This window comes from Aethalodelphis obliquidens, unplaced genomic scaffold (genome assembly GCF_003676395.1).
Source record: "Aethalodelphis obliquidens isolate GAN/ISIS:26980383/991018 unplaced genomic scaffold, ASM367639v1 scaffold52, whole genome shotgun sequence".
NCBI lineage: Eukaryota > Metazoa > Chordata > Mammalia > Artiodactyla > Delphinidae > Aethalodelphis > Aethalodelphis obliquidens.
Genome location: NW_020837996.1, coordinates 397,637 through 410,157, shown reverse-complemented (window position 1 = coordinate 410,157; position 12,521 = coordinate 397,637). Strand labels below are relative to the sequence as shown.

At 45.1% G+C, this 12,521-nt stretch overlaps 1 long non-coding RNA gene across 1 annotated transcript; it reads left to right on the top strand.

Annotated features, from left to right (window-relative positions):
• Positions 1-5,853: 5,853 nt before the first annotated feature.
• On the top strand, positions 5,854-10,374 carry LOC113608299 (uncharacterized). The gene is made up of 3 exons (XR_003428296.1): positions 5,854-5,985; positions 7,910-8,197; positions 8,563-10,374. It is a non-coding gene; the product is annotated as an uncharacterized LOC113608299 (long non-coding RNA).
• Positions 10,375-12,521: the final 2,147 nt, after the last annotated feature.

The window sequence follows — 12,521 nt, the reverse complement described above, 5'->3', positions numbered from 1 at the left end:
TTTATGGGATGCAAATTATATCTTAATTTTAAAAAAAGAACCCTGGGAGATACAGGGTTCTCTCTCTGCCCTGGACTGTCTATACTTCCTCTGCCCACACTCTAATGCCAGCTCCACCCTGAATTGAAGTTGTGGCCCTGGGACTAGCCCTCTCTTGCCCTACTGGGCACCCAGAGTGCTACTTTTAAAGTGCAAATAACGTCTTGTCCCTGCCCTAGGTAAAGCGCTCTCATTGCATTGGAATCAAATCTAGTCTTCCTGTGGCCTACAGGGCCCTGCGTGATTTTTTCCCCTGCCTGCCTTGACCTCACCCTCACTCCTCTTCCCCCTCATCACCGTGCTCTGGACACACTGGCCTTCTCTGTGCTCCTCAAGCCCCAGGCTTGTTCCTATTTTGAGGCCTTTAGCTGGCTATTCTCTCTGTCAAGATTCCTGTTCCCACAGATCTCTGCATGAATCTAGCACGGTACCTGGCATGTAGTAAGATCTCAATTGTATGTGTTGAATGAATAAACAAATTGTCGTGCATCTGCCGCTTACCAGGGGTGTGCCCTTGTTGTCAAGGTGCCTGACTGTCCCAAGCCTCTGTTTCTTAATCTGTAGAATGGGACCTTATAGGACCAGTTATGGGAACTCAGTGAGATGATGCACAGAAAACCCAAAGTGTAACTTCTTTACTTATGGGGTCAAATGCCCAAGTAGGAGGGACGTCTTTTGTGGTTTGAGGGGAATATGTGAATACTGGACCCCAGAGTAAATTTTGCATCTAGGTCCCCATCATCAAAGGCAACCCCATGAAGGGGCCAGGCCGCTTATGGACTTGGGGTTACATCACAACTCACAACCCATGGAGAGAGGGGTCCAAGGTGGGAAACACGTCTGATTCACCTCTGTGTCCCGGTGGTACCACTGAGAGACAGACCCAGATTCCGCCTCCTCAGGACCATGACCCCAATGGCCACCCAAAAATGGATCCTCCTGCAGAAGTGGTTACGACCTATGAAGTGGGTCCTTGAAACATACCCAACACCTTGCTGTGAGCTTTCTTGCCTGGAACAGGCAGATTGGGAAGCAGGGCTCCCACTTTTGGGAAAAGTAGAGGACCGTTTGGAAGGCATCCACCTTTGAAGGCCCATCGTGGGAAAGCGATGGGCGTGTTGTCTGCAGCTGAGCCCCAGGGAGCCCCAAGACCAGGCCACATCTGACTGGGGCCTAAAAACAGCCCTGCCACCCGGGAAGCTGGCCTGGGCTGGCATTCAGGCCAGCTGTTCTGAGACCCACTGGAAGCAGGCCACTGGGGTGCTTCTGTGGTCTGCATCCTGGTGCCGCCTGCCCCATAAAAATACAATGCTTTTCACCGCCCTGGACAAAGCACTGAATGTACTTTCCCTTTCGGAGCTTCAACTTCTTCCTCCAGGGCAATGGAATTGAACAGAGTGTTCTGTCTCCAGTCAGTTGAGGAGGAAAGATTTGATGTTCTGGGAGGACTCTGGAGGCTGTGTCCTGGAGAGTGGCAGGCAGGCCTAGATCAGACGCCATTTTGGCTTTTATCAGGTGTGCCACAGCGGACAGGTCACTGACCTCTCTGAACCTCTTTCCTCATTTAAATTGGGGACATAAAGCTCCAGTCCACAGAACTGTCTAAAGGACTAAGATGCTGTATATACTAACTCCCACAGACAAAAGTTTAGAACTATTATAGGAAAATTGTCATCAATAGTGGAATAGGAAAAACCTTTTTTGGATAATATACAAAAAAAGCACAAGGGAAAGGAGTTGGTTTGACTAAAATGTAAAACTTCTGAGTGAAAATGGCCAAAAAGAAAGTGAAATTGATTAGTCAAAGGCAGGGAAAAAGTATTAGCAATACATAACCAACAAAAGATTGATATACAGAATAGTATAAAGAATTCCTATAAATCAAGAAGAAAAAAAGCAGACAACTGTATGAAAAATGGGCAAAATGACCAAGAAATTCACAGAAGAGGAAAATAAAAGGGCCAAAACACAAACGAAAAAATGCCTGACTTCATTAGTTATCGGGGAGATGTAAATACTAAGTTACAAAATACTAATTCACACCTGTTAGATTGGCAAAATTTAAAAAGTCTGACCACCTTAGCATGATAAAGTTGGAGTAAAACAGTGAGGTTATCAACCATGAGTAAGATTGTAAAGGCATATCTGACCCGTCAATTTATTTTGAAACACCTCTAGTCACAGGTAGTGACAAAAACAAGCTAAAAACTGAGTCTTCCTCTACTGTTTCCAAGCAAAACAGAGGCCAAACCCAGAGGTGTTCTTGCTGAATAAATGCAACAGAGGCAACATAGGAAGGAATCTGGAACCAGAATGAGCAACTAGCTAATGGCACCTTTGTCTACAAGAAGGATGTGATCTTTTCTTACGTTCTCAAGAGGAACTTACCCATAGTTGCCTGAGAGCACTTTCCCTCCATCATCTAAACTCCAGAGACACTAGATCTGATCAACATAAGCTGTATTTGTAATTTCCCAAATGAATACCAAAGTTAGACAAGAGTCAGGGTGGCAGGAAAGGTAACACTTAAGGAAAAATAACATGTATTTTCTGCAAACCTAGCAATAATTGTTCAATGGCCTTTCCCCATTAGACTGCAAGGTCCTTAAGAGCAGCAGTAATAATAATTAATAACTTCTCATGTTGCGTTAAAAAAAAAAAAAAGTCTGACCATACAAGTGTTCAGAAGATGTGAAACAACCAGAGCTCTTATACACGAGTGAGGGTTATAAATTAATACAACTAATTTGGAACAGTTTGGCATTATCTAGAAAATTTGAACATACATATATCACGTGAACCAACAATTCTGCTCTTAAGTATATACCCCAGAAAATCTTGGGCACCTACATACCAGGAAAAATGTGCATAAAATAATTGTGATAACCCCAAACTGGCAAACAACTGTACCTCAACTGCAGAAGGGAGGGGTTAGCAAACTTCTTCTGCAAAAGGCTAAATAGTAAATATTTAGGCTCTGTGGGCCATACATTCCCTGCCACAACTAATCAACTCTCCTTCGGAGAGTGAACACAGTCATAGACAATATGTAAATGAATGGGCTGGGCTGTGTTCTAATAAAACTTTATTTATAAACTACAGGCATTCAGTTGGATTTGGCCCCATGGGCAGTAGCTTGCAGACCCCTGGTTGAATGATCATATAAATTGTGGTATATTCATACAATGGAATAATACTTTCCAACAAAAAAGTTACAGAACAACATGGATGAACCTTAAAAAGGTATTTTTGAGCAAAAAAAGTCAGATATAAGAGGACACATATTTTTCATTCTATTTATAGAAAACTCAAAAGCAGGCATTAAGCTGGAGTGTTTAAGAATGCATAACTAAATAACAGAAGTATGAAGAACATTTATGTAGCTCTTACCATAAAAGGCAGGACAATGGTTACGTTTGGCAGGGATGGAAGGGTGTGTAATTGAAAAGGGTAGGGTCTACGGCCATATCACCCTGAAAGCACCCGATCTTGTCTGATCTCAGAAGCTTAAGCAAGTTTGGGCCTGGTTAGTACTTGGATGGGAAAGGGGTGGGCTTCTGCGGCACTGACCAGTTTTCGTTTCTTGGCCTGGGTGGTGGTTACATGGATGTTCGTTTTAGAACAATTCATTAAACTGTACATTTGTATTGCATGTACCTTTCTGAACATGTATTATTTTTCAACACAAAAAAGTTTTAAAAATATGAGAACTTCTAATGTTGATTCTCACATCCCAGTGTACTTTCCTGCACTCTGTGAGAGCAAATTTCCCTGGTGAGGGTAGCTGCCTAGAGCCCAGCAGAGAATTTCCGGGACAAGAAAGCATAGGGGGGAACGTAATCACTTAAGCCCTAAGGAATTACCCTGGGGACTTTGCCCTGTGTAGGGAGGGGGGAAAGAAGGTTTCAGCCTTATTTAAGGGAGAAGCCCCAGAGTTATGGCAAAAACCTAGTGTCTGAGCCAGAATTGGAAAGAGAAATGGCCGCTGCCAACCTGCTCCTATGTCAGCCTCTTTGGGTTCTTTTAACACTGAGTGGGGGGGTGGCAGGGTTTTGAAGGGCTGTTTCTCTGGCTGCATAGACCCACTGTTCCTAGTCCTCGGGTGACTCATGGCAAATGCTAAACATGTGTGCACACGTGTGTTTTTCTGCATGCATTCACATTTGTGTACACACCAAGCATTTGAAACAGGCCTTTCAGATAGCTACCAGATCATATAGTGTTGAAATTATCTTGAAAAACATGTTGGCACCCAAGAACTGAAAACATGTCCCAACTTTTACCCAATATTTCTACACCCAGGATTGTTTCCTCATGATGTCAGAAATATAAAATAAATATTTGCAGAAAATTGTTCATCCCTATGTCATCAACACCAGTGAAAACTTGGAAACTACTTAGCATTCAAATATAGAAATGATTAAGTCAACCAATTCCAGACACATGATGAAAAATATTATGGTCATTAAAATTCTATTTAGGGAGAGATGGTAATAACCGGGAGGGGAATAGGATACAAAATTGAAATTACAGGATGATTATGAGTTCGACAACAACAAAACCTTATACTCAGAATAATACCATAGAAGGGAATCCAATAAAATAGTAAAGAGCCATCTTCAGGGGGCAGGAATGAAATAGGATGATTTTTTCTTTATAATTTTCTAGAAGAAATTTTCCTAAATTATCAAAACAATTTGATTATTTTTTAAAAAATTGTAGAAAAGTAGGTGAATACAACTATGTATAAGGAAGATAAAAATCATGAAGTTTGGTGTCATGGGACAGGAGAGTGAAAAGGGAAACTGAGGCACCGAGTGGGCAAGGAGAGGAAGCTACCGCTTGCTGAGTCCTTTTTTATGGTTTACATATCTCAACATCAGGCAGCTAGTGCGTGCCCAAACCAGGGTTTCTGTGCTCCAGATCTGTGCTCTTACCTATTGATCACCTGCCCCCCAAAAATCATCATCACTGTCATCATCATCATTGCCATCATTATCACCATCACCATCATTGCTGTCCATTTCTTCAATTCAAAGACACTTCTTTTTTCAAATTTCAACATTTCTGAAATTTCATACCATTGATATGACAGCTTTTTTCTCTCCAAAAGCCTATTAAATCAATGATTCATCTATAATCACTGCTTCCATAGAACCAAGAAAATACTGTAATTGCTGATTGTTATTTGAGCAGTTATTTTGTGCCAGGGACTATACATAAGTTCATCAGCTCCCTACAGCAGCTCTCTAAGGGAAACATTTCATGTAATACTTTAGCAATGAAGAATGAGGCTCAGAGAAACGCATAATATGTCCAAGGCCACCCAGGAAGTAAATGGCTGAGCCAGGACTTGACCTGCTAAGTGTCATGCACTCCGGTCTGTCTCCTCCAAAACTTTCCTCCTTTGCCACTCCACTGTCTCCACCTCACACCCTCCTGTTCCCTGGACCTGGTTCCCTGAGCAACAGAGGGGAAACACACTTCTCCACCCAACACACTGCTAAGAGTAGAGCAGTTCTCTGTACTCATTGAATAAATCATTCTAAATTGACTCATCACATCTCCTTCTGGGGGACCACCCATCCTCCACAGGCAATCACTTTGTTTCCAGTAGAGTTGACTCCACCCCTTCCATAGACATGTGACTTAAGCCAGGCCAATCAGAATGTCATATTCCCTTAATCATGGTGATTAGGTCAGAGATGGACACCTGATCAACTTAGAGCCAATGAGATGCCCTTAGCCCATTTCTGTGAACTTAAGAAATATGCTGTGGCTCTTCCTGCCTAGAGAGGAATTGGAGAGAAGGTGGAAGAGCTGGAACTGCTGTAGCCTTCTTATGATATGAGGCCTGGTAATAAAGCATAGCCAAGAGAAGGGGAGAGAAAGAAACTGGGTACCAGATCAAGTCATGCCCACCATACCCCATCTGTGCTGGTTTAGGTAAGATGTTCTCTGCTAAAAACTCTTTAGCAGGTCCCAATCTGCAATTCCAGCTTCCAGGCTCTGCACTTCTCCCTGTCATCCAATGTTCCGTCTGCTTTACACCACTCACCCTTCAGCAACAAACCAGCAATTTTCCTTCTTCTTTTTTTTTTTTTGTTGTACGCAGGCCCCTCACTGTTGTGACCTCTCCCGTTGCGGAGCACAGGCTCCGACGCGCAGGCTCAGCGGCCATGGCTCACGGGCCCAGCCGCTCTGCAGCATGTGGGATCCTCCCGGACCGGGGCACGAACCCGTGTCCCCTGCATCGGCAGGCGGACTCTCAACCACTGCGCCACCAGGGAAGCCCAATTTTCCTTCTTCTTAAAAGCCTTTGTATATGTTGTACCTTCTGCTTCAAATGGCATTCTTTACACGCAGACATGCACACAGAATAAAACTTCCTAACAGTCTTAGATGTCCAAAGACAGTGAGTTTCCATCACAGGGTATCACAGGCAGAAAGAAGGGCATTCAGAGGGGATGTTACAGAGAGGATTCAAGACAACAGATAGGGTTTGCTTCAGTTCAGGATTTCTCCAGTCTGGGGGTTGATGACTTACCTATGTCAAAGTCACCAGGGGGTGATTATCAAAATATAGATTCACAGATCAAAACTTTAGCCCAGACCTACAGAACCAGAATCTCTGGGGATGGGCCCCAGGAATCTTCCCCTTTCTCAAGATCTCTATTCTAGGGATAAGGAAGATATGGTATCTAACTGTCTGTCTATCTACCTATCTACATGGCTGAGTAATATTCTATTGTATATATATAAAAAGATGAAATAATGCCATTTGCAGCAACATGGTTGGACCTAGAGATTATAATACTGAGTGAAGTTAGTCTAACAGAGAAAGACAAATATCATATGATATCAATCATATGTGTAATCTAAAAAAAATGATACAAATGAACTTATTTACAAAACAGAAATAGACTCACAGACATAGAAAACAAACTTATGCTTGCCAAAGTCAGGGAGGGATAAATTAGAAGTTTGGGATTAACAGATGCACACTACCATATATAAAATAGACAAGCAACAAGGACATACTGTATGGCACAGGGAACTATATTTAATATCTTGCAATAACCTATAATGGAAAAGAATCTTATATATATGTGTGTATATATGTATAGCTGAATCACCTGAAAGTAACACAACATTGTAAATCAACTATACTTCAATGAAAGAAAGAAAGAGAGAAAAGAAAAGAAAGAAAGAAATTTAGCTATTACCAAAAAAAAAAAATCTCCATTCTAATGTTTGCTAACGTTTGAGAACTTCTGGTCTAGAAGAATATCAAACCCCTTTCACCCCGCAATCTTACGAAGTCTGGATGGTTCTCAAAGTCTCAACATCCCTCCCCCCACTTCCCTTCACAGGGGAATTCCTGACTCCTATCTTTTTTCCCTGGGAACTCTGATCCTTGGAAATCATTTCTATTGGACTGCTTTAGATGGGAGGGGAGGGTTCACGTTAAAGCTTTTATCAGATGGAATTCCATTGCCTCACCTATTCCCCGAAATACTGCACGTGTGTACATGCACACTCCTGTACCATAAATAGCTGTGCTCACTGCTTCTCCAAGAACAGAGTATGTAAATCTGCTTAATATAAATTAAGCTTCTGCATTTTTCCCTATCCTGTTCCCTCTGCTACAAATGCCATTTACTTCTGCATCCTTTTAACACACATTCATTGAATACCTACTGTGTGCCAGCTATCTAGAGGGTGCTGGGGATACTGAGATTAAAAACAGACCCAGTACTTGTCCTCAAGGAGCTCAGAGTAGCAGGAGAGAAGGCACGTGCAAAACACTCAGATATGTGTTATTCAATTCTTTTGTCCATTCACTCACTCATGTGTTTGCACAACACAGATATTTAAGCACACTCTATGTGCAGAGTTGCAGCAATGCAGCAGTAGCCAAAGAGACAAGCGCTTGCTCTGCTGGAGCCCTCATTCCAGTGAGGAAGACAGACACCTCACAAGAGAACAAAGGAACCCGACAATGTCTGACAGCAATATGTGCGATGAGAACAACAAAACTGGATAGATCTGCTTGGAGTGGGGGAGAGAGGTGCCTGGCGTGATCAACATGGACTTCACTAAGGAGAAGACCTTTGAGTGGAGACCCTGATGCAAAACGATGAGGAGGCGCCACCAGGTAAAGATGGGGGAGAAGCACACCCAGATAGAGAGCCAGGAACAGGTAGGCTGGTCAGCTGAGGGTTGGATACAAGGGAAGAGGCGTAGGACGTGAGGACAGGAATGTGGGAAAGGGCTATATGGGGCAGGATGTGCCAGAAGACCACAGTGGGAAATGTGAATTGTATCTCAACTGCAATAAGGTGACTTGGAAGGGTTTTAAGCAGAGGGGCATATAGGATTGAGGAGTCTAAGATTGGATTTAAGAAACTAATACAGGATCCAGGAGAGAGGGTGACTTTGTCTAGGGGTGTGGAGTCAACATAGAAAGAAAAGGGGGTTTCCCTGGTGGCACAGTGGTTAAGAATCTGCCTGCTATTGCAGGGGACACAGGTTCGAGCCCTGGTCCGGGCAGGTCCCACATGCCACGGAGCAACTAAGACCGTGCGCCACAACTATGCACCTCGAGGGCCCGCGCACCTCGAGCCCATGCTCCGCATCAAGAGAAGCCACCACAATGAGAAGCCCGTGCACCGCAACTAGAGAAAGCCTGCATGCAGCAACGAAGACCCAACGCAGCCAAAAATAAATAAATTAATTAATTTAAAAGAAAGAAAGAAAGAAAACGATGCGTTCAAAATGGAACTTGTAGGGGAAGGAGAGTAGAACCAACAGGACTGGCAGGTGGATGGGATTGGGCAGGTAGAGAACCAAGTAGACAGATAACAACTAGCTTGAGCTCAGAGGTGGATAGTGATGTCATTTACTTAGATGGGGAGGAGGTGATTGTTTGGGGGGCAAGGGGAGTGGGGATTGAGGGATTGATGTTCTGGATGTGTATTAGGTATCCGAGTGACCGTGTTAGTAGAGCAGTTGGATATACAAATTCCCAGCTCAGTGGAGAACACAAGGATGGAGATATAAATGTGAGTCATGGGCGCGTGGCCCTGATAGAGGCATAGCTGTGGGCTCATGGTCTCACCAGAAGGGAAGGAGCAATTCTTCCCCAGAGTGAGTGAAGGAGGGGAAGTCCCTTGACACCTAGTGTGTCACTCAGGGCCTTTTGATTATGAGCCACAGAAATCAACCCTGGCTACTGAGCATCTCAGAGACTGAGATTCAAGAAGGAAATAATCCAGACAGGGCTGAATCTCAACAGCAGAAATTCAAGGACCATCTTGGGATGTCTTGGTTCCAGCTGCCTTCTGTCCCTTTAAGACACCTTGGCAAATGGAGAGTCCCAGGAATAAGGTCTGAAGGACCCATATCTTGGCTGTGGGATGGAGGTGGGGTACACCTGGTTTCTCTAGTACCTCATGGGATATGGAATGCAGGAGGCGATTTCTCAGAGAAAACCTGCATGCTGTCTTCAGTGAAGGGAGGAAGGAAGCTGGGAAGGCAAGAGCAGCGGCCGTCTTCTCCACCTGGCCTGCCTGGAAACTCCTGCACATCTTTCAAGAGATAGGTCAGAGGTCAAATTCTCTCCGAAGATTTCCTTGACCTTCACAAATGAGTTTATATGCTCCTCCTCTGTGCTCCCACTCTCTGAATGGTAAGCACCTGTGGGCCTATCCATCTACCCCCCCCAACCCCCCACCCCATAGACTGTAAGCACACCAAGGTCAGAAACGCACTCCTATTCATCAGTGAAACCCCAGCAGCTCACACAGGGCCTGGCATATCATCAGAACTCAGTTTAAAAAATTGCTGCACTGAATGTGGCACCATCAGCTGAAGGCAATTGGGATCGCAGCCCCGAGATTTCTTTTAATGTATCATTCTGTATTCATTTTAAAGTCCAGGGCGAGCTGAGCGACAAATTGCAGAGATCTCTCCCAAATGTCTTTCAAGTCACACAGCCAAATCAGTTCGGCAAATTATATGTCATCAACGAGGAAATCAATAAGTACTGGAAGTGCATTAAACAGTTTAGCAGATTCATTATGTATTTAGCACATTCAGTCCAATTTGCAGGCAGTTCAGAGAGAAACAGGCTTTAGCATGTAAACAGTGGCTCTAATTGAGTCTTTGGAGAGTCCTGGCTGCACAGCCTTTGGAGGTCAGAGCAGACCAGGAATCTCAGAGCCTTCCCACCCTGTCTAGCCCTGCCAGCCCAGGCCAGTCCCATGAGTCAGGGGTTTCCCCTCCAAAGGTGGTGACAGGGATCTCACAAGCCCTTTCTTCTTGGAAATTTTAAGGGAGATGAAAGAAGGGAGGGGAGGGCGGGGAAAAAAATACAGAGAAAAAATACAAAAAAGACTTCTTGGAATTTTTGCCTTTCTCTCAATTTCTCGGCAGCCTCATGCCTCTGAAAAGCGGTCATTTACTAATGAGTTCAACAAAGCTTGTCTGAACACTTGCTCTGTGCCAGGTCACAGGCCAAGCTCTGGGGCACAAGCTGAATCCGACCTGTACCTGCCTGCAGCTCACAGCACAAACAACAAGCCAAGTAGAGGCTCTGAGCCTTTCTGTCCGAGGAGGAAGAGGGGATATTTGAGCAGGGTGCTGAGGAATTATGAGGAGTGCGTGAGGGTGGCATCTCACAGGGAGACAAACGTCCTCAAAGGGACAGAGACAAAACAATTTGTTCGGAGAATGACACATAGGTCAATGTCACCAGAGCATTAAGACCAGAGGCAGGACAGCACAGGCAATGCCTCTTGCACACAAGTCACAGGGCCTCCTCCAGTCTTCCTGGTTCAAATCCCTCTCACTGCAGATTCAGTCACTGGTGCTGAGGGAGGGAAAGTGATTGCTCAGCATCACCCAGCAGGTGGCAGGCACTAAATGTGGCTTCTGGCCACCGCCCCAAGTCCTTTGCAAATTCCCTCACTCACCTCTGGCCACAAATCTTCCCATCCTCCAATTTCTGAATTGGGTTGAGAAGTGGCCCCAACTTGGGAAATCATGGAGCACACAGCCACTAAAATTCCCTTTTATTGATTTGGAACAATTAACACCAATAAAAGAATAATTCACACTGGCAAGAATATAATATGCACACCCACGCTAGATTGCAGCTCCCATGGCAGACATTGCTAATCAAGCCCTGCATTGTTTCCCACTGATTTCTTAACCCAGCCCTCCAGGCAGCCAATTGGGAAAGAGTTGTCACTTACATGAAAGCTTTTTCCTGCATACACATTTAACTCTACCAGCTGTTACCATGGGTCAAGCAGTAAGGAGTGAAATAATAAAGGGAAAAAGAACAAATATCTAGCACAAATTATAAGAAGCCAAAGAAGATCCAAAACAGTGCCCAAGCACTGACTGCATAGCAGCCATGCAATACTTAACAGCAAACACAGGTTATCAGATTTGGTAGCTACTGGGGCCTTCTGTCACTCCCTCGGCAATAGAAAACCAACTCGAGTGAACTTTAGCAGAAAACAGGAATCCACTGGCACATTAATACTGAAGTGGGCCTAGCTTTGAGGCAGGGGCTTACAGGATGTCATCTGATGCTTTCTTGGCCTCTCTTCTCTCAGCCCTGCTTTCCCTCACTCTGGCTTCCTTCCAAGGCAGAACTGCCCTTTGAGGGGACAAGTTGGCACAGCCTACATCCCCACAGTTCCCAGCCAGGGAGGGGAATGTCCTTCTTCCCCGTGGTTTCCACTCAAGTTCTAACTCGGGCTCTCACTGACCCATCCTGGTACACTGCGCATGGGGAAGTCTCCCGCAGGAAAGGAAAGTGATGTTAGCAGAAGGGGTGGATAGGTAAGTAAAAACTGATAGCATTTAGATAGCATGAAACAGCTATCCGCCATTACACTAATGATTGCCCACATAAAGGGGAGGAAACAGCCTCAAAGAGTGAGCCGGGCCCAGGGTGGAGGGAGGAGGGGAACCTGATGTGACCATTCTCTTCTCTAGGCTTCCCGTCTGTCCCTCTCCCTCCCCGCTCCTCAGTGAAACAGACAATTAAGAGAAGAACCCTCCAGGCAGCCCAGGGTTAGCCGTGAGGGTGGAAGATGTCCTGGTGGCCTCAAAGTGCCTTTGATAGAGAGCCCTGCAAGGGCCAGCAGCCTCCTGATAGAAGAGCTTCTACTGACTCCCTGCCTTCCCTGGACAGACCCCTGGCCCCGCTCCGAACGGCAGGGCTGACTGACATGATGCTGTCACTCCCAAACTGCAGTGTCAGAATTCCCTGGGGAGGCTGCTGAAATGCAGAGTCCTTGGCCCCCACATAGACAGTTTGATTCCGCAGTTCTGGAACGCAGCCTAGGAGTCAACGGTTTCAACAGGCTCTCCAGGGGATGCCGATGCCAGAGGCAGGTCTCTGTGCCACACTTTGAGAAACTCTAGTAAAACCGGGTTTGGAGTCCAATGGATGTGGCATCCAG